This window comes from Elephas maximus, chromosome 6 (genome assembly GCF_024166365.1).
Source record: "Elephas maximus indicus isolate mEleMax1 chromosome 6, mEleMax1 primary haplotype, whole genome shotgun sequence".
In the NCBI taxonomy this organism is placed as follows: domain Eukaryota; kingdom Metazoa; phylum Chordata; class Mammalia; order Proboscidea; family Elephantidae; genus Elephas; species Elephas maximus.
The window spans coordinates 123,964,798-123,984,667 of NC_064824.1; the positions used below are offsets into that span (position 1 = coordinate 123,964,798).

The window sequence follows — 19,870 nt, forward strand, 5'->3', positions numbered from 1 at the left end:
TACATACATTCCCTGAGTTCTTAAACATTTAAAACTGTTTTTCTACAACCTTGATACTCAAAGGATATAAACTTGGTTAGATATAAAATTGTTGGCTCACAATTTCTTTTCCTGAAGATATTGATTCACTGTTGCCTATCTACTCAGATCTCTCTTTTTCAAGGAAAGATTTATTTCTCAGTTTTGGGAAGAGTGTATCAACTGAGAGTTTCCAGCTGTCAGCTTTGTTAGGGTCTGCTTTAGCTTCCCTTGTCCCACTTAGGGTCATACTCTGCCCAGGGAAGCCCACGTCTTATGACTGATCAAGAAGAGAATATAAAGGTCAGCTATTTTCTCCTGATATAGGGCATTCAAGAAACCCCTGGTTGGTTGGCTGAAGCTTTGTTGGACTTGTTTCTCAACTCAGCTTTTCCTCTGCTCAATCCTTCTTTTCATAGACGATTATTCTTGGTAAACATACTGTACCCAAAACTCAGTCTCAGTATCTGTTTCTGGAGAGGCCAACCTACAACACTTATCATCTCAAATCACAAGAAATTTAGAGCTAGGTTAGTGAGTTCGCAGGTTAAGGACGTAGCCCCTTCTTGATAAGTTTTCTTTTTGGTATCCTCAATATGTTTTTTGCTTTCGTTTTCAGGCTAGTTTCCTCATAGTGACAAGATTGCTGCTTTGGTTCCAAACATCATGGTACATATCACTCTTCGGTCTGGAAGGGAGAATGATCTTTGTGTTTATTTTCAGGAGTAAGTAACACTTTCTTACAGTAGCAGAATACTTTTTGACCTGTATGTCCACCATTCTTTGTATTGACCTTCAAATCAGGATAACTGAAGACACTGTAAAGAGTTGTGTGGATGTTGAGATATGATATTGAATAGGCAGGTGACCTTTGAATATTCTTGTCATGTTTGACTTGTTTGATAAAGATGAAAGTTGGCATACAGGGTAGTGTGTCCTAACTGGAGAGTTTATTGAAAAGATGTGAACTGATTGAATATTTTGGAGACAGTTAATAAAGCATCTTGTATGGAGAGTTATAAGATAGAAAACAAAATTTAATTCAGTCCAAATACTTAATATTAACTTTGAAAATGCCCATTACCTTAAAGACCTATAATCTTCTTTTGAAAGCTCTGAATGTAGATTTCCTTCTAAAATGACCAAAATGCACTTACTTGCCTGTAACTAATAATTTTTCAAAACGATTTTTTGCTCTGTAAATAGATTTCATGGACCTATTCCATTTATTAGCTGATTCAGTTAATTACACACTGTTTTGTTCTGAGGCCTTGCTGAGAAGCAGAATGATGTCATGGTTTACTGGAAAACAGGTAGCTTGTGAGAAATTAGGTTGAGAATCCTCACAAATGTGGTTACAGCTTCACCAAGGTTTCCACCACAGTCCAGTGGCTCTGTAATTGACAGTCCCTGTTGGGGGATATCCTTTGTGGTAGGAATGCAGCTGATGAGAAATGGCTCCGAATTAATTGAAACCTTTTAAAGTTGCTTCAGTCTTCAAGTGAAAAATGAACTATTAGTATTATGTTCAAAAACTAGATTTAGAAACATAATTTGTCTTATGAGAAAGAATTTGGAGATCACATTTATTTCATTTAGTGCATAAATCCTCTGCAGCCATTGAAAAGTGAAAGGAGGTCTGAATTGAAGGGCAGAAATACGATGCTGTAGAAAGAGTACTGGATCATGAGTTAGGAAGCTGGGTTTCTAAGGTGCAATTTGCCGCTAACTCCCTGGCATACATAAGGTCACCGGGAGTTGGAACGGAGTCTACAGCAACTAACAACAATAACCACCTTCACAAGAGTGATTCTGGATCTTGCATGTACACTGGAATCACAGAGTAGGCTTTAAAGAATGTTGATGTCTAGGGATTTTGATATAATTTGTCTAGGTGCAGCCTGGGCAATGGGATTTTTAAATGCTTTCTGGTTTATTCTATTGTGCATCCAGGATTGAAAACTGCTGCTTCATAAATGTCAGGGCTTGGGGAGAGAAGGGTGGGAAGGCTGAGGCACTTTCCTGTTTTGGAGCTCCAGTTTTCTGAGAGCTGATTTTCTCGGAATAACCTCTTGAAGAGGTTGTTTAAATGCTAAATTCCTGTGACTGGGACTAAGCTTCAATCCAGCTCTAGAAATGTCAAGCACATGGGGAGGGAAAAGGGCGAGCATTTGGGAGGAAAATTTGAGTGAGTTGATTAAGGACAGGGTAGATTTGTTGCTGGGGGAGTTTCTGTTTAAGAGACGTAGGAGATTCAGTTCGTGATGATGTAGTGACAGGTTTCCACACAATAAATCTGCAGAGGACCATGACTAAGGGCAAGGGCAGAGATGAAAAAGGCCACAGTCTTGGTTGACAATATAAAATCATACTCACAATGGAGGAGATAATAGAGTTAGGAAGGGTGTACTTAGCTCACTTCTTGGATGCCCATTTAACTGTTACACATGACCATGGTCCATTTAGCAATTAGTTTTTCTAGTGCGTTAAATTGTGTAGCAAATGTGGCAGAATTATTTAATTCTGAGCTATCATTCACTCTCCTGTTCTTCAACACCGAGTCCTTTTCATATAATAAAGAACAGAGATGGTTGGATAGAACGGTATTTCAAAACTCAGGGATTTCTTAATTCATTTCAGCTCAGTGAAAGCAACGGTGTTTTAGGTGACATTTTCTCCCACTTAGAAAGTCTTGCTTGCTGCTTCTGACGTTTCATCAGAAGTGAGTTCCCAGTCTGAAGCAACTCTGTGTGAATTAAAAATTCTCAAAACCTGGGAAGTAAAGGAAGAAGGAAGAGTATGGGTTTGGGAAATAATTCTGATGAAAATTGGGGACAATTTTTATGCATGAGTGAAGTGATAACTAAGAGTTTTTTTCTATAGAGAAGGGGTTCTTTTTTCTTGGAATGTTCTTAGAAAGACAGGTAAATATATGGTCTCCACATAATGGTGTGGAGCAGATGTCAGAATGAAATTTTTATCATCATTAGGAATAGTTTCAATGGATTCTTGGATTTAGACATCTCAAGTGTAAGAATTTTGAGGCTGTTGAAAAGAGAGAAATTAAAGTGAAAGGAAAAGGAAAAATGAGGATATACTACCTGACTGAAAACGTGACTGTTACAGAACTATTTAAAAAATATATATATTTTGTAGAGTTTTTGGTGAAAGTTTACACAGCAAATTAGGTTCCCATTTAACAATTTATATACATACTGTTCAGTGAGATTGGTTACATTTTCCACATTGTGTCAACATTCTCAATATTTCTGTTCCAGTTGTTCAGCTTCCATTAATCCAGCTTCCCTACCGCCCCTGATTCTCTCCTCTTTGCTTAGAGTAAATGTTGGCTGGTCTCATATAGATGATTTTTTTTTTTTTAAAGGAACACAATACTCATGAGTGATATTGTTTATTTTATGAGCCAACCTGTTATTTAGCTAAAAGGTAAACTCTAGTAGTAGTTACAGTTCAAAATTTAAAGGAACCTCAGGGCAATAGTCTTGGGGATTCTTCTAGTCTCTACCAGTTCAGTAAGCCTAGCCTTTTTTTTTTTGAAGAATTAGAGATTTGTTACACAATTTTTTCCAATTCTGTTTGGGATAATTAGTGTCCCTGAGTCAGTATTGGTAGCTGGCCACCATCTAGTTCTTCTGGTCTCTGGATAGACAAGGCCATGGTTAGTGTAGGCAATTAGTCCTGTAGGCTAGTTTTTTTGAGTCTTCAGTTTCCTTCTTTCTTTTTCTCTGTAGACGAGTAGAGATCAATATTTGTATCTTAGATGGCTGCTCAGAAGCTTTTAAGATCCCATATGCTATTTACTATACTAAATCAAAAGCCGTCAAGTCAATCCTGACTCGTAGCAGAGCAGAACTGCTGCGTAGGGTTTTCAAAGAGTGCCTGGTGGATTTGAACTGCCGAACATTTGGTTAGCAGCCATAGCTCTTAAACGCTATGCCACCAGGGTTTCCATTTACTATACTAGGATGTAGAATATAAACTTTATAGACTATGTTGTGCCAATTGACCAAGTTGTCCCACAATACTGTGGTGCTGAGCCTTCAAACCCAGCAAGGTGGGTTTTTTTATGTCTGGGAGGTCTCTGTGACTGTGCTGCCTCTGTGCTTTATTATATACGTGAATATATGAATATATGTACAAACACGTATATATCTGTATCTATAAAAAATTTTTTTTTATAGGTACACCTATATATGCACATGTATAAACACACATGTACCTTGCTATACACATGTGTGCATATATATCTACCTATGTAACCACGGCTTTTTTTTTATTGTTACTGCTTTTGTTGCCAAATTGTATGTTACAGCATTTACCAATAAGGCCCAATAATCTTGTATGTTTTTATTGTCATCATTTACCTTGGTTAAGTTGTGCACACTTCACCAACATTTGCAGTTGCCTTTTCCATCACCAAAAATCACAGTGTCTACTGTCTAGAGAGTGATTTCCCTTCCCCGGTAACCACCAAAGAATGCCGATTTTTGCATGTGTACCTATTTTTGTCTTTTTGTAAAAGTGGTATTATACAATGTTTTCCCTTTGTTCTTGACTGACTTCACTCAGCATAATGTCCTTCAGATTTGTTCATGTTATAAGCCGTTTCACAGACTCATCATTATTCTTTATAGCTGCATTGTATGTGTATATCACATTTTGTTTATCCATTCATCCGTTGATGAGCACTTAGATTGTTTCTATCTTTTTGGTATTGTGAATGATGCTGCAATGACCGTAGGTATACATATGTCTATTTGTGACAGTTCGATTAGATCTCTAGGGTATATACCTAGGAGTGGGTTTCTGGATCAGAAGGTATTTCTATTTCTAGCTTTTTAGAGAAGTTTCATACTGTTTTCCATAGTGGTTGTACCATTTTACAATCCCACCAGCAGTGGATAAGTATTCCAATATCCCCACATCTTTGCCAGCATTTGTTGTTTTCTGTTTTCTTGATCAGTGCCATTTTTGCAGGGGTGTGATGGTACCTCACTCTAGTTTTGATTTGCCTCTCTGTAATGGCTAATGATGCAAGCATCTTTTTGTGTGTTTGCTGGCCACTTGAGTGTCCTCTTTAGTGAACTGTCTGTACATGTCTGTCTTAGTAATCTAATGCTGCTATAACAGAAATACCAGAAGTGGATAGCTTTAACAAAGAGAAATTTATTCTCTTATAGTCTAGTAGGCTACAAGTCCGAATACAGGGTGTCAGCTCCAGAGAAAGGCTTTCTCTCTCTGTTGGTTTTGGAGGAAGGTCCTTGTCGTCGATCTTCCCCTGGACTAAGATCTTCTCAGCAGAGGAACCCCAGGTCTAAAATACATGCTAGTCTCCTGGCACTTGTTTTTTTGGTGGTATGAGGTTCCTCTGTCTCTCTGCTTGTTTCTCTTTTATATCTCAAAAGAAATTGGCTTAAATTGTAGATTAATCTTGTAGTTTGAGTCTACATAACTGCCACTAATCCCATCTCATTAATATCATAGAGATAGGATTTACAACACATAGGAAAATCACATCAGATGACAGAATGTTGAACAATTACACAATACTGGGAATTATGACCTAGCCAAGTTGACAGATATTTTGGGGGAGCACAATTCAATCCGTGACAATGTCCTAGCCTGTTTTTTATTGGATTGTTTGTCTTTTGTTGCTGAGTTGTTGATGTTTTATATATGTTTTAGATAAGACCTTTATCAGGTATATTGTTCCCAAAGATATTTTCCCAATCTATAGGTTCTCCTTTTACTCTTTTGATAAAGCTTTTTGATGAGCATGAGTATTTAATTTTTAGGAGGTCCTGGTTTGTCTAATTTGTCTTCTGTTGGCTTGTGTGTTTGTAGCTGTGTTTGGTATTCTATTACCGAAAAAAGAAAAAAATATGTCTCATAGTTTTGTCTCCATATTATGTTCCAGGAACTTTATAGCTTTAGTTTTTACTTTTAGATTTTTGATTGATTTTGAGTTAGTTTTTATGTATGGTGTTAGGTATGGATCCTGTTTCATTTTTCTACAAATGGATATCCAGTTTTGCCAGCACCATTTGTTGAAGAGAATGTTTCTTTTCCATCAAATGGTCTTTGACCCCTTGTCAAAAATCAGCTTCCTGTAATAGATGGATTTACTTCTGGGTTTTCAATTCTGTTCCATTGGTGTCTGTGTCAATCAAAACAGTACCAGGATGTTTTGATTATTGTGGCTGAATAGTATGTTTTCAGATCAGGGAGTGTAAGACCTCCTACTTTGTTCTTCAGTATTGCTTTGGTTATTCAGGGCCTCTTTCTTTTCCATATAAAGTTGGTGATCTGTTTTTACATCTCAGTAAAGTATGTTGTTGGAATTTCTATTGGGATTGCATTGTTTCTATAGATTGCTTTGTGTAGTATTGACATTTTCACAATGTTAGGTCTTCCAATCCATGAGCATGGAATATTTTTCTATTTATGTATGTCTCTTTTAGTTTCTTGCAGTAGTGTTTTATAGTTTTTTCATTGTATAGGTCTTTTATATTCCTTGTTAGGTTCATTCCTAGGTATTTTATCCTTTTGAATGCTATCGTAAATGGTACTGTTTTCGCTAGTTCCTTTTCAGAGTTCTCCTTTTTGAGTGCTAATTTTTACCCTGACACTTGGCTGAATCCTTCTGTTGGATTCAGTAGTTTCTTGTGGAATCTCTGGGGTTTTCTATGTATAGGATCATGTCATCTGTGACTAAGTGTATGTCATCTGTGACTAGAGATAGTTTTACTTCTTTCTTTCCAATTTGAATGCCCTTTATTTCCCTTTCTTGCCTTATTGCTCTGGCTAGGACTTTAAGTACAATATTGAGTAAGAGTGATGATAGTGGCAATCCTTGTCAAGCTTCCTTTCTCAAGAGAAGGCTGTCAGTCTTTTTCCACTGAGAATAATGTTGGGTATCGGTTTTGTATATATGCTCTTAATCATGTTGAGGAATTTCCCTTCTATTCCTATTTTGCTGAGAATTTTTATCAGGAGTGGGTCTTGGATTTTATCAAATGGCTTTTCTGCATCAATTGAGTTGATCGTGGGATTCTTTTTTTTAATTTATGTGGTAAATTACATTAATCTATTTCCTAATGTCAAACCACTCTTGCTGTCCTGGTATGAATCCCACCTGATCATGATTTATTATTTTTTGATATGCTGTTGAATTCTGTTGGCTAGAATTTTGTTGAAAATTTATGCTTCTATATTTGTGAGAGATATTGGTCTGTAATTTTCTTTTATTTCCGGTGTCTTTACCCAGCTTTGGTATCAAAGTGATGCTGGCTTCATAGAATGAGTTGGGGAGGATTCCTTCCTTTTCTATGTTTTGGAAAAGTTTGAGTAAAATTGGTGTCTGCTCTTCTCTGAATGTTTCGTGAAATTCCCCAGTGAAGCAAGCCATATACACTGGGACATTTTGTTGTTGTTTTTTGATAACATCGTCAATCTTCTTTTGTTATGGGCCTATTTAGATTTTCTTTGTCGGAGTCGACTCGAGGGCACTGGGTTTTTGGGTTCTGGACCTCTATTTGTGTTAGTTTAAGTTGTTGTTGTTAGGTGCGGTCGAGTCAGTTCGACTCATAGCGACCCTGTGCACAACAGAACGAAACAGTGCTTGGTCCTGCGCCATCCTTATGATTGTTGCTATGCTTGAGCTCATTGTTGCAGCCACTGTGTCAATCCACCTTGTTGAGGGTCTTCCTCTTTTCCGCTGACCCTGTGCTCTGCCAAGCATGATGTCCTTCTCCAGGGACTGATCCCTCCTAACAACATGTCCAAAGTATGTAAGACGCAGTCTCGCCATCCTTGCCTCTAAGGAGCATTCTGGCCACACTTCGTCCAAGACAGATTTGTTCGTTCTTTTGGCAGTCCATGGTATATTCAGTATTCTTCGCCAACGCCACAATTCAAAGGCGTCAACTCTTCTTTGGTCTTCCTTATTCATTGTCCAGCTTTCACACGCATGAGATGCAATCGAAAATACTATGGCTTGGGTCAGGTGCACCTTAGTCTTCTGGGTGACATCTTTGCTCTTCAACACTTTGAAGAGGTCCTTTGCAGCAGATTTATCTGATGCAATGCGTCTTTTGATTTCTTGACTGCTGCTTCCATGGCTGTTGATTGTGGATCCAAGTGAAATGAAATCCTTGACGAGTTCAATCTTTTCTCCGTTTATCATGATGTTGCTCATTTAAGCAGGTAGTGCTTTTCTAGAAATTTGTCCATTTCTTGTATGTCTTCAAATTTGTTGGAGTACAATTTTTCACAGTATTCTGTTATGATATTCTTCATCTCAGTTGGATCTGTTGTAATGTCTGCAGTTTAATTCCTTATTTTATTTGCATCTTCTCATTTTTTTCATTGGTCAGTTTGGCCAGTGACTGGTCTTTTTTATTGATCCTTTCAAAGAACCAACTTCTAGTTTTGTTGATTCTATTGTTTTTCTGATTTGTATTTCATTTGCTTCTGTTTTGATCTTTCTTCTGGCAGTTTTGTTCTTTTGCTCTTCCATTTCTATTTGTTCAAGTTGTCAGGTTAACTTATTGATTTTGGATTTTTCTTATTTTTTAGTCTAATATATGCATTTATTGCTATAAATTTGCCTCTGATCAGTACTTTTATTGCTTCACATAGGTTTTGCTATATTGTGTTTTTTAATTTTTTTATTGTACTTTAAATGAAGGGCTACAGGGCAAATTAGTTTCTCATTCAACAATAAACATATTGTTTTGTGACATTGGTTGGCAACCCTAACACATATCAACACTCTTATCACGAACTTGGGGTCCCCATCACCAGGTTTCCTGTCCCCTCCTGCCTTATTGTCCTTGTCCCTGGGCTGGTGTGCCCATTTAGTATTGTTTTGTTTTATCGGCCTGTCTAATCTTTGGCTGAAAGGTGAACATCAGGAGTGACTTCAGAGCTGAATTTAAAGGGAGTCTGGGGGACACACTCTCAGGGTTTCTCCAGTTTCTGTCAGACCACTAAGTCTGGTCTTCTTTTGTAAGTTAGAATTTTGTTCTACATTTTTCTCCAACTCTGTTCAAGGCTGTCTATTGTGATCCCTGTCAGAGCGGTTGGTGGTGGTAGCCGGGGATCATCTACTTGTGCTGGACTCAGTCTGGTGAAGGCTGTGGTAGTTGTGGTTCATTAGTCCTTCAGACTAATATTTCCCTTATGTCTTTGATTTTCTTCATTCTGCCCTGCTCCAGACAGGGTGAGACCAGTGAAGTATCTTAGATGGCCATTCACAAGCTTTTAAGACCTCAGACACTACTTACCAAAGTAAGATGAATATTTTCTTTATAAACTATGTTATGCCAATTGAGCTAGATGTCCCCCGAGACCATGGTCCCCAGCCCTCAGCCCAATAATTTTGTCCCTCAGGAGTTTGGGTGTGTTTATGAAGCTTGCATGACCTTGCCTTGATCAAATTGTGCTGACTTCCCCAGTATTGTGTACTGTCTTACCCTTCACCAAAGTTACCACTTATCGATTGTCTAGTTAGTGTTTTTCCCTTCCCACCCCCCAACCCCCCGGTAACCATCAAAGGTTTGTTTCTTTCTGTGTGTAAACCTTTTCATAAGTTTTTATAATAGTGGTCTCATATAATATTTGTCTTTTTGTGAGTGACTTATTTCACTCAGCATAATGCCTTCCAGGTTCATCCATGATGGAAGATGTTTCACAGATTCATCGTTGTTCTTTATTGCTATATAGTATTCCATTGTGTGTATGTACCCTAGCTGGTTTATCCAGGCATCTGTTGATGAGCACTTAGGTCGTTTTCATCTTTTTGCAATTGTGAATAATGCTGCAATGAACATGGGTATGCATATCTCTATTTATGTGATGGCTCTTATTTCTCTAGGATATATTCCTAGGAGTGGGATTGCTGGATTGTATGGTATATCTATTTCTAGCTTTTTAAGGAAGTGCCATATCGTTTTCCAAAATTGTTATACCATTTTATATTCCCACCGACAGTACGTAAGAGTTCCAAGCTCCCCACAGCCTCTCCAACAATTGTTGTTTTCTGTTTTTTTGATTCATGGCAGTAATTGGGGTGAGATGTTATCTCATTATAGTTCTGATTTGCATTTCTCTAATGGCTAGTGATCGCGAACATTTCCTCATGTGTCTGTTAACTGCCTGAATGTCTTCTTTGGTGATGTGTTCATATCCTTTGCTTGGTTTTTGATTGGATTATTTGTGTTTTTGTTGTAGAGATTTTGGATTTTCCTACAGGTTTTAGAGATTAGACCTTTGTTGGATTTGTTATAGCCAATTTTTTTCCCCCAGTCTGTAGGTTCTCTTTTTACTCTTTTGGTGAAGTATTTTGATGAGCATTACGTGTTTAATTTTTAGAAGACCTCAGTTACCTAGATTATCTTCTGGCATTTGCATATTGTTAGTTATGTTTTGTATGTTATTTATGCTGTGTATTAGTGCCTCTAGCATTGATCCTATTTTTTTCTTTTATGATCTTTATAGTTTTTGGTTTTGTATTTAGGTCTTGGATCCATTTTGAATTAGTTTTCATGTATGGTGTGAGGAATGGGTCCTGTTTCATTTTTTTTACAGATGGACATCCAGCGTACCAGCACCATTTGTTAAAAAGATTATCTTTTCCCTGTTTAATGGACTTCAGGCCTTTTTTGAAGAACAGGTGACCATAGGTGGATAGATTTTCATCTGAGTTCTAATTTCTGTTCCATCGGTCAGTGTGTGTGTTGTTGTACCAATACCAGGCTATTTTGACTACTGTAGCTGTATAGTAGGTTTTGAGGTCAGGTAGTGTGAGCCCTGCTACTTTATTCTTTTTGTTAAATAGGGCTTTACTTCTCCAAGCCCTCTTTCCTTTTTGTATAAAGTTAATGATTAGTTTTTCCATTTTGTCTGGTATTTGAATCAGAATTGCATTGTATTTGTGGATTGCTTTGGGCAGAATTGACATTTTCATAATGTTGAGTCTACCTATCCGTGAGCATGGTATGTTTTTCCATTTACTTAGGTCTTGTTTGGTTTCTTGCAGTAGTGTTTGGTAGTTTTCTTTGTATAGGACATTTACATCCTCGGTTAGATTTATTCCTAAGTATTTTATTTTTTTAGGGGCTATTATAAAATGGTATTGTTTTCCTATTTCCTTTTCGTAGTTCTCTTTATTGGTGTATAGGAATCTAACTGATTTTTGTATGTTTATCTTGTATCCTGGTACTCTGCTGGATCTTTCTATTAGTTCCAGTGGTTTTCTTGTGGAGTCCTTTGTGTTCTCTGTGTATAGTATCATATCATCTGCAAATAAGGATAGTTTTACTTCTTCCTTATCAATTTTGGATGTCCTTTATTTCTTTTTCTTGAGTTATTGATCTAGCTTGGACCTCCAGCACAGTGTTAAATGAGAGTGGCGATAAAGGGCAGTCTTGTCTTGTTCCTTTCTCGGGGGGAATGTTTTTAGCCTCTCTCCACTAAGAAGGATGTTGGCTGTTGGTTTTGTATAAACCCAAAAAATAGATGCCACTTATTATGTTGAGGAATTTCCCTTCTGTATCTATTTTATTGAGAGTTTTTGTTAGGAATGGATGTTGGACTTTATCAAATGCCTTTTTGCATTAATTGAGATGATCATATTCTTTTCTTTTATTTATGTGGTAGATTATGTCAGTTGATTTTCTAATGTTGTGAACCATCTTTCCATACATGGTATGAATCCCACATAGTAGTGGTGTATTATTATTTTTTAAAATTTTTATTGTGCTTTAAGTGAAAGTTTACAAATCAAGTCAACCTTTCATACAAAAATTTCTATACACCTTGCTATATACTCCTAATTGCTCTCCCCCCAATGAGACAGCCTGCTTCTTCCCTCCTCTCTCTCTTTTCGTGTCCATTCTGCCAGCTTCTAACCCCCTCTTCCCTCTCATCTCCCCTTCAAATAGGAGATGCCAACATGGTCTCAAGTGTCTACTTGATGCAAGAAGCTCATTATTCACCAGCACCTTTTTCTATTCCATTGTCCAGTCCAATCCCTGTCTGCAGAGTTGGCTTTGGGCACGGTTCCTGTCTTGGGCTAACAGAAGGTCTGGGGACCATGGCCACCGGGGTCCTTCTAGTCTCAGACCATTAAGTCTGGTCTTTTTATGAGAATTTGGGGTCTGCATCCCACTGCTCTCCTACGCCCTCAGGGGTTCTGTGTTGTGTTCCCTGTCAGAGCAGTCATCAGTTGTAGCCGGGCACCATCTAGTTCTGGTCTCAGGCTGATGTAGTTTCTGGTTTATGTGGCCTTTTCTGGTTCCTGGGCTCGTAATTACCTTGTATCTTTGGTGTTCTTCATTCTCCTTTGGTCCAGGTGGTTTGAGACCAATCGATGCGTCTTAGATGGCCGCTTGTTAGTGTTTAAGACCCCGGACGCCGCTCTCCAATGTGGGATGCAGAATGTTTTCTTAATAGATTTTATTATGCCAGTTGACTTAGATGTCCCCTGAAACCATGGTCCCCGAACCCCTGCCCCTGCTACACTGGCCTTTGAAGCATTCAGTTTATTTAGGAAACTTCTTTGCTTTTGATTTAGTCCAGTTGTGCTGACCTCTCCTGTATTGTATGTTGTTTTTCCCTTCACCTAAAGTAGTTCTCATCTACTAATTAGTGAAAACCCCCTCTCTCCCTCCCTCCCCCCACCCTCTTGTAACCGTCAAAGAATATTTTCTTCTCTGTTTAAACTATTTCTCGAGTTCTTATAATAGTGGTCTTATACAATATTTGTCCTTTTGCAACTGACTGATTTCACTCAGCATAATGCCTTCCTGATTCCTCCATGTATGTTTTTGATAATGATTTTGAATTCTATTAGCTAGAATTTTGTTGAGAATTTTTACGTCTGTATTCGTGAGAGATATTGGCCTGTAATTTTCTTTTCTTGTGGTGTCTTTGCCTGGCTTTTCTATCAGGGTTATGGTGGCTTCATATAATGAATTTGGAAGTATTCATTTGTTTTCTACTTTCTGAAATATTTTGAGTAGTACTGTGCAAACTCTTCTCTGAATGTTTGGTAGAATTCTCCAGTGAAGTCATCTGGGCTGGGGATTTTTTTCATTGGGAGTTTTTTTTTTTTTTTTCTTTTACCTTTTCAATATTTTTTCTTGTTATGGGTCTGTTCAGATTTTCAACCTCAGTTTGTGTTAGTTTAGGTGGGTAGTGTGTTACTAGAAATTTGCCCATTTCCTCTAGATTTTCAAATTTGTTGGAATATAGTTTTTCACAGCACTCTGTTATAATCCTTTTGATTTCAGTTGGATCTGTTGTCATATGGCCCATTTCATTTTATTTGTGTCCTCTCATTTTTCTTTTGTCATTTTGGCCAGTGGTTTGTTGGTTTTGTTTGTCTCTCAAAGAACCAACTTTTGGTTTTGTTGATTCTTTCTATTGTTTTTCTATTCTTTATTTCATTTATTTCTGCTCTGATCTTTATTCTTTACTTCTGGTGGCTGTGTGCTTCTTTTGCTGTTCTTCTATTTGTTCGAGTTGTGTAGCTAATATTTTGATTTTATCCCTTCTTTTTTGATGTGTGCATCTATTGCTATAAATTGACCCCTGAGCACTGCTTTTGCTGTGTCCCAGAGGTTTTGGTATGCTGTGTTTTCATTATCATTTGATTCTAGGAATTTTTTAATCCCATCTTTGATTCTTCTATTTTTTTTTTTGATTCTTCTATTACCCAGTGGTTTATAAGCAAGGTATTATTCAGTTTCCATGTAACTGATTTTTTCCCTTGCTCTTTCTGTTATTAATTTCTACTTTTATGATGTTGTGGTCAGAGAAGATGCTTTGTATATCTCAATGTTTTGGATTTTGTTGAGGGTTGCTTTGTGGCCTGAGATGTGGTGTATTTTGGAGAATGTTCCATGTATGTTGATAAGAATGTGTGGTTATTGATAGATGTGATTTTATTGCTGTCATTTTGTAGTTTTCTTTCTTTTTTTTTTGTGGTGCTGATGTTTTCTTTGTTCTTCTTACTCTTCTGTGCTGAATTGTTTTGTTTGTGGATTTTTTTTTCATTCCTTTGATTTTTGTAGATTTTATATTTGCTGGGACTTTTTTTTCTTCTTTATTTTGATGAGTAGGTTTGTTAAATATCTTTGTGGCTACCTCGAAATTTATCCTTATCTTCCTAAGTTTAAGCCAGCCTTTTCTTGATATCACCTTGACTTCTTCTCCATTTGAAAGTTCTATACCTACATTGTTTATTCCCTCTTTTATTGTTCTAATATTGTCATTTACAGACTGACCTCTCTGGTTCCAGGTTGTCAATTTTTTAGTTTTGTTTTATCCTTGAGAGTCCATTATCTAGGCTGGTATCTAGCTGATTCTGTCTTATGTCCTAGATTCAGGTTTTTGTCTAATGTTGGTTCTTTAACTGAAGGACTCCCTTTAATAATTCTTCTAAGTTTAGTTTAATTTTTACATAGTCCCTTAATTTCTGTCTGTATGGAAATTTCTTAATTTCATTATCATATTTGAATGAGAGTTTTGCAGGATATATTATTCTTGGTTGACAGTTTTTTTCTTTCAAGGTTTTATATATATCATCCCATTGCCTTCTTGCCTGTGTGGTTTCTGTTAAGTGATCAGAGTTTGGTCTTATTGTTTTCCCTTTGTATGTGGCTTTTCATTTTTGTTGAGCTGCTCTCAGAATTCTTTCTTTGCCTTTGGTTTTAGTGAGTGTGATTATAATATATCTTGGTGATTTTCTTTTGGGGTCTATCCTGTATGGGATTTGTTGAGCTTCTTGGATGGTTGGCTTTTTGTCTTTCATGATATTAGGGAAGTTTTCAGTCAACAAATCTTCAGTGATCCTCTCTGTGTTTTTTGTTTTCTTCCCCTGTTCTGGAACTTCTACCAAACACAAATTTTTGCTTTTGTTTGTATCCTACATCATTCTCAGGGTTTCTCCATTGTTTTCTCTGATTTTTCCTCAAACAAATTGGTATCCAAGGATTTGTCTTCAATTTTGCTGATCCTGTCTTCTATTGATCGAGATTTGCTCCTAAAATCTTCTATTGCACTGGCTGTTTCTGAAATCTTATTGCTTATCTTTTGGAGTTCTAATTGCTGTATGATTTCTAGTTGTTTATTTTGAAGTTTTTTTTCCCAGATTACTTTCCTGAATTCTGCCCTTGTTTTGTCTTTTTCCTGAATTTTTCTGTATTTTCCATGATTTTGTCTATTTTTTCCTTATTTTTGTCTTCATTTTCCTTCATCTGTTGGAGAACCCTGAATACTGAAGTTCTGAATTCCCTATCAGGTAGTTCCAGTGCTTTTTCTTCTACCAGAAAGTCATGTGGTATTTATTTTCGTCACTTTCGGGATCCACCCTCTCCACAGCAAATTTAGAAACCCATTGTCTTAGTTGGTGCTGCTATAATACCACAAGTGGATGGCTTTAACAAAGAGAAATTTATCCTCTCATAGCCTAGGAGGCTAGAAGTCTGAATTCAGGGTACCAGCTCCAAGGGATGGCTTTTTGTCTCTGTCAGCTTTAGGGGAAGGTCCTTGTCATCAATCTTCCCCTGGTTGAGGAGCTTTGATTTTAATGGAGCTCTGGTGGTACAGTGGTTAAGAACACAGCTACTAACCAAAAGGTCAGCAGTTTGAATCTACCAGCCACTCCTTGGAAACCCTGTGGGGCAGTTCTACTCTGTCCTGTAGGGTGACTATGAGTCAGAATTGACTCGATGGCGATGGGTTTTGTTTTTTTTTTGGTGATTTTAATGGGTCCACCCAGATAATACAAGCTGCTTTCCCCATCTGAAGATCAGCTGATTAGCAACCTTAATTCCCATTTGCTATGTAACCTAACATATTCACAGGTCCCAGGAATTAGGATGTGTACATTTTTGAGGGGTCATTACTCTACTTACCACAGATCCCTTTTAAGTTTGCTTTGTCTTTCCTGTTCCTATTTTTCATGTTCAGTGGCAGAATTTTCATTTACCATGTGGGAAACCTGGGTTTGATTCCTGGCCAGCGCACCTTATGTTTAGCCACCACCCCTCCATCAGTGGATGCTTGAGTGTTGCTATGATGCTGAACAGGTTTCAGCAGAGCTTCCAGACTAAAACAGACTAGGTTAGAAGGCTTGGTGATGTATTTCTAAAAATCAGGCAATGATAACTCTATGGATCATAACCGTCATGTCTACAACTGATCATGGTGATGGTGCAGGACAGGGCAGCATTTTGTTCCATTGTACAAGGGGTCACCATGATCAGGGACCAACACTATGGCAGCTAACAAGAACAACAACAACCATTTCACCTTTGGGATGTTCTTGGATCTTCAGAAGAACTGGTTTCTTATCTTGGCTGTGTTTGTGAGTCTCCTAGGAATGTAGCTTTTCTGAAAAATAGAGTATTTAAATGGCTCATGCTGTCATTTTTCTAGAAATTAAGCCTATATTAGGAAGGAAAAAATGCCAGCTAGAGACACTTGCTTTTTTGGCATGAAAAAAATCTATGATTTATTTTTAAATGGCAAAAGCAAATTGCAGGGCAGTTAAAAATAAAACAAAATAAGGGAAATTATTTATTACTTCTAGCTTGTAAACAGGAACCTTGTTTCATCACCTATGTAATATTTGTTAAATATCTACTTCCAGCTGAACCTAAACATTGGTTTTTTTGTTACTGCTTTACAAACATTTTTCCATTAGAGAGAACCTATTAAAATAAGCCAAAGTAGCTCAGCTGAGACAGTATTAGACTGAAGACCTAAGGTCCCTTGTTCGATCCTGGGTTTTGGCAGTAGTTTTTAGATGTCATTGCTGACAGTCTTGGAACCACGGGGGCCACTAGGCAGAGGGAGCAACCATCAGTGCTGAACGTGTAACAAAAGAACAAACAAAGAAAACAGTTGCCATCTAGTTGATTCTGACTCATGGCAACCCCATATGTGTTAGAGCAGAACAGTGCTTCATAGGCTATTCAATGGCTGATTTTTTAGAAGCAGAGTGCTCAACTGTTTGTACCACCAGGGACTTCATGCTGGACCTAGAAGTACCTTTTTATTTAAACCCATAAGCACCATAGTACTTCCTGACTCTAATGATAACAGCTGACATCTTGAGTACTTACAATCAAGCTTTCTTCTAAGTTCTCTTTCTATTAATTTATTTAAAATTAGCACTAAAATGCTCCATAAATACTTGTCAAATGAACACGGTTTTGTGCCTGAGGTTTGGTCTATGGTAGGTATGGAGTCAATAATGTCTGTTTTTACTTTGGTAATCATTATTATTTCTATTAGCTAGGAACTTTACAAACCAGAGCAATGAGATGTTATTTGTTTCTAAGAACTCCTCACCCCTTAATCTAATAAGGTGATATTAAAGGCCAGCATTTCCCTGTGCCCTCCTAATTATTTTTAAATCCAGTATTCACAATTCCTTGCTTGTAAATGGTGAATGTGAAAGAACATTTTCTCACTAGGCTTTACATTTCTGAAAAGGGATTCAGCATCTACTCTAAAAGTTGTTAACTAGCATCTGTGGCAGCAGGGGATCCTTGAAATCCCTGAAACTGAATGCAGATTTGAATGTTTATACGCACTTTTCCCTGGGTTAGTGATTGTGTTATTGTTCCGACCATAATGATCTATAGAGTTTTCATGGCTGATTTTTCTGGGGATAATGTCCATGTTTTGTGTAGTTCAGACTGTTGTGATCTGTAGGGTTTTCACTGACTGATTTTCAGAAGTAGATCACCAGGCCTTCCTTCCTCATCTGTCTTAGTTTGGAAGCTCCACTGAGACCTGTTCAGCATCATGGAAGCACTCAAGCCACCACTAATGGAGAGGTAGAGGAGCTTGAGGAGCACTGGCCAGGAATTAAACCTAGGTGTCCACCTGGTGAGAATTCTACTACTGTACCACATAGTGTCCATTGGTCTCATCAAATTCTAGGTTTTGCAATCTAGAAAAGATAGATGCAAAAAATTTCCTTACAACAAATAACTTGCTTTTCAGTTGTGACCTGACCTTTGAATTTTCTCAAGATGTTGAGGGGTAATGAAGCTGCTGCAGAGAGAGTTCCCCCCACTCAGCTGTGGTTTTCCCCCTTGCAGCCCACCAAGCCCTAATTTCTAACTGTAGCTCGTCCAGGCCACACCCTGTGGCCCTAACCTTGGTTTTAAGTTTGGCTTCAGAGTCTCACGCATGCGCAAAACACTATCTTGGAGCATGCACAGGACATGAGGAGCCACGGCCCTGAACTTACCTTGGACCTGAACATCCAGAGAGGAAGATATTTTCCAGCACATCACAGTGCCCCAGCCCATTTGCAAGGCGAAAGATCCCTTCCTTTGCAGCGTGACTCAGCACCTGGATCTCCTAATTTGAGCGTGGCGGGGTTCTCCAGTTTCTGATTTTGGGCACCAATCCCTACCCCCTGGCAACTGGAGGACATAAAAGCTCTCTGCTCCTGTGGGGCATGGAGCTTGTAGTCATTCAGTTGCTAGGCCCCATGTTGCTCCTTTATTTGCTCAAACAATAAATTTCTACTTTCTGTTTCCCTTGTGACTGGTGGTGTGGCATCCGTCTTATTTTGATTGGCTAATAACACAGAACAAGAACCTGTGTTTGGTTACAGTGAGACTTTTCTTGGTTATTGTGTCTTGACCTTTGCCCAGTGCTGTGTCTACTGTGGAGTGGGTGTCAGGAGGGAGCCCAGGATGTCAGCCAACTTGCCTTCTGTCTGGGACTGCTGCTTCTGGGGGCAGACTTCCCAGAGTGAAGAAGATTTTACAGTCTTTGGAGACCCCCTGCTAATTCAATGCCCACATCCTTGATCTATCCCCTGTCTCCATGCTTGATCTGCAGAGGCGAGTCCCATTCTTTCCCTTATTATTTCTTTTTTTTGGAAATTAATGATTAAGCCCCTATATTACCTTTATTGTTCTTACTTTGCCTTTAGTCCTAATGATGTTTGGTGGTATCTGTATACAATCTGGATATCCAAAAGCAATATCATGTATTGTCATTTGTCCTTTCATCATGATATGGTTTCGTTTCTATCATCTAAATGATATTGCCATGTAGAGATTGTGCTTTGGTGAGAAGTAGTATTTTTAGTTCATGCCATTTACATAAAGTATAAATGCTGTTGGTTATCCTGTTTCAACCCCTTTTCCATGAGAATTTACTGACTTTGCCAGACAGTTCCCTGTAGACTTCATTGGTTTAGGGATTGGGTTCCTATCATGGGGCTAGAGCTAGGGAGGGGAGTTAGAGAAGTCTGAGAGCCAAAGGAGTGAGCTGAGACCATGGGGAAACATCAAGGATTAAACGCAGCTGACCACTCCCAAAGTCCTTTGGATAGCAGCAGGATATGGGTCAAAATGATAAATCTGAGTGTTCTGAGCCAGGCCAGGTGAGAGTCACAGGGAAGCAGGTGAGGGACAAACCTTAATGGGTATAAAGTGCTATGGGCAAGATAGCACTTTCAGTTCTTCCCAATAACCTCTGTATTATTATTGCATGGAGCCCTGGTGGTGCAGTGGTTAAGCAGTCAGCTGCTAACTGAAAAGTTGGCAGTTTGAACCCACCAGCCATTCCTCACTCTTGGCATAAAGATAGGGCAGTTTTCGTCCATGAAGATTATAGCCTTGGAAATCCAATTGAGGTGGTTAAAGGGTTAAGCCATAAGCACTCAACTACTAAGTGAAAGGTTAGTGGTCTAAACACACCCAGAGGTGTTTGAAAGAAAGGCCTGGTAATCTGCTTTTGAAAGGCCACAGCCTTGAAAACTATGGAGTGCAGTTTTACTCTGCATACA

The 19,870-nt window shown here is 38.2% G+C and overlaps 1 long non-coding RNA gene across 12 annotated transcripts in view; it reads left to right on the top strand.

The window, feature by feature from the left end:
• LOC126078157 (uncharacterized) overlaps window positions 1–19,870 on the top strand; it is a 151,245-nt gene that overhangs the window by 28,030 nt on the left and 103,345 nt on the right. For 3 of the 12 annotated variants that reach the window (XR_007517979.1, XR_007517984.1, XR_007517983.1), the window contains one exon: window positions 638–743. The exons of the other annotated variants lie outside the window; for them this stretch is intronic. This is a non-coding gene — a long non-coding RNA (uncharacterized LOC126078157). The remainder of the gene's footprint in view (window positions 1–637; window positions 744–19,870) is intronic. 12 annotated transcript variants of the gene reach the window in all.